This window comes from Capra hircus, chromosome 1, assembly GCF_001704415.2.
Source record: "Capra hircus breed San Clemente chromosome 1, ASM170441v1, whole genome shotgun sequence".
NCBI lineage: Eukaryota > Metazoa > Chordata > Mammalia > Artiodactyla > Bovidae > Capra > Capra hircus.
The window spans coordinates 3,070,793-3,073,863 of NC_030808.1; positions in this window are offsets into that span (position 1 = coordinate 3,070,793).

The following is a 3,071-nucleotide window of genomic DNA, read 5'->3' on the forward strand; positions in this document are numbered from 1 at the left end:
AGGAATGTGTCTGCTGTTGCTCCTTGTCTCTTTTAAGGCTCACCTGATTATATGCGGCCCACGCAGGGTATTCTCCCTTTTGCTTAATCATAAAGTGATTAAGGGTCTTAGTCACTGCTGCGAAGTTCCCTTTGCTATGCAGAATATGCAGGCATGCCCAGTCATGTCTGATTCTTTGTTATCCCATGGACTGTGGCCCTCCCGGGCTCCTCTGTCCATGGGATTTTCCAGGCAAGAATACTGAAGTGGGTTGCCATGTCCTTCTCCAGGGGACCTTCCTGACCCAGGAATTGAACCAGTGTCTCTTGTGCCTCCTGCATTGCACGTGGATTTTTTTCTTTTCTTTTTTTACCAACTCATTGGGGACACCCTTTGATATATAATGTAACTTAATTACAGGATCAATATCCTATCATATTCACAGATTCTCTCCATACTCAAGAGGAGGAGATGACACAGAGCAGATGGGAACCTTGGGAGCTGCCCACCAGTGTATGACAGAATGTTTAACAGCATCCTCAGCCTCTACTCCCTAGATATCAGTAGCAATGGTTGCCTTTCTCCAGGTTGTGATGCCAAAGATATTTCCAGGGACGTCTATGATGGCCCATTGGTTAAGATTCCATGCTCCAATGGCAGGGGTCCTGAGTTCAATTCCTAGTCAGGGAACTAAGATCTCACATATTTTGCAGTGTATCCCCTCTCCCCACCCCCTACCCCCCAAAAAGTTTCCAGACATTCCAAATATCTCCTAGGAAGCAAATCACTCCAAGCTGGAAATCACTGATGTAGGGTCTTTGCTGGTTAGATAAGCGAAGGACTCTAAAAATTCTGGAATGACATTATTTCAAAGTTTTCTCCTTCACCAACCCTGAACTAGACTAGCAAAGTAAATTTTATGGCTCAAAACAAGAAGCAGATGGAATTTCATTTTCTTGATATGTTCATGGGATGAATAAGATACAGAGTCTCCTGTATGTATGTCAACCTGGAGGGTAGGGTAATGTCATAGTATAACCAAGGACAGACACTGTGTGGAGGGCATGGCAGGGTCATGGATCTCAGGAAGCCAATACCAACCATAAGGCACTCTACACAGCAAGAGGAGCAAGACGTTGGGTCACAGTTGCCACCAAATCCTGTCACAGATGCCAGCAAGAGGAGCATATCCAGGTGGACAAGGGACACTGGCCCAGAGATCATAGAAGCCAGAAGACCCCTGAACCCCATGTTCAGATAATCACATGGTTCGCCCACCTTCAGGAGAGAAGTGCCAAGAAAGAAGGCACCACACATAGAGAGGCTGAGCAATCCAGATGATGCCATCTAAACCAAAGCTTTGATAGGAACTTGACCTTAAATGGACTAAACTGAAAAGAGACCATTTCAATCAAAAAAGACCAAAGTGTCGACTGGCTTTTCCGATTTTCTCTCCCTCTCTCCCTTTCCTTTCACTTCTCTTCTCTCCTCAGCTGTTTGTAAAGCCTCCTTGGACAACCACTTTGCCTTCTTGCATTTCTTTTTCTTTGGGATGGTTTTGGTCACCGTCTCCTGTACAATGTTATGACCCTGAGTTCTTCAGATAATGCTGTTCCTGGTCACTGACTTTCAGAACCACTGGCTTAAATCACAAGACATTCACTGTCTAATTAACAAGAAGTCTGGAGACAGGTGGATCTCAGAGCTGTTTTATTGGTTCAGCAATACATTAGGTACTCAGTTTCTTTCTGTGCTTTGAATCCACCAGGCTTAATGTGGTAGCTTTTGCTTCATGCCTATCCTGTGATGGTTACAACACAGCTGTTCCTGGGCTGGTCATCACACCCTCACACAGCCTTCAAAGGTAGGAAGCAGGGAAGGGAAAGGAGAAAAACCCATAAATATTTCAGACTAGTTCCTTGGACACATGTGTAACTGGAGGTGTCTGGGGAGAGCATTTTGGGACTAGCGAATTATCACACATGGGGTACGCTTTCTTTGGCAGTCTTCGGAAGGAAGAAAACTTGACCCTTCAAGCCTCTTCTAGTTGGTCTAGGAATTGAATTGCTATGAGACAGATGAGTAGAAGAAGATCAAATTTAATTTCACATGTACTAGAATCCACATACCTGAGAAATTCACATACATGAAAGGTTCAGACAGAAAGGTAAAACAAGGTATGTAGGCAATCCCGAGCTAAGGAACAAGATAGAGACCCATGGGGTCCAAGGACAGGAGGTCATTGACAGGATGATAAAAAGAAGAGCAAATGTTCAGTAATTACACAGTTGCCATGTCATATGGATAGGGTCTCTTAGATAAAATTAATCTCTGGTGATAACATTATTTCTGGGAGAAATCCCCAAATTAAATTCTTCTGGCTTACAAAAAGAGAAAGTCAAGTATTGTAATATCATATGTAATATTATATACTGTAATATATACTATATTGTAGTATAATATTGCTTATATGTGGAATCTAGAGAAATGGTCCAGATGAACTTATTTGCAAAGCATAAATAGAGACACAGATGTAAAGAACAAACATATGGACATCAAGGTGGGGAAGAAGGGGCAGGGAATGAATTGGGAGACTGGCATCAAAATATATTCACTACTGATACTGTGTATAACATAGATAACTAATGAGAACCTACTGTGTAGCTCAAGAAACTCTACTGAGTACTCCGCGGGGACCTAAATGGGAAGGAAATACAAAAAAGGGGGAATACACATATGCATATAGCTGATTCACTTCGCTGTACAGCAGAAACTAACACAACATTATAAAGCAACTATTCTCCAAACAAATGAAAAAAGAATAAGACATAAATTTTTTTGGCTTAGGGAAAGGCCATAGTTTCTCCTAAGCTCACAGGGTCTCCATTGTCTTTAGCTCAAAATAATGTGTGTGTGCTCAGCCACTCAGTCGTGTCCGACTCTTTTTGACCTCATGGACTGTACAGCCCGCCAGACTCCTTTGTCCGTAAGATTTCCCAGGCAAAACTACTGGAGTGGATCGCAATTTTCTGCTCCAGGGGATCTTCCGGCCATAGGGATTGAACCCGCATCTCCTGTGTCTCCTGACTGGC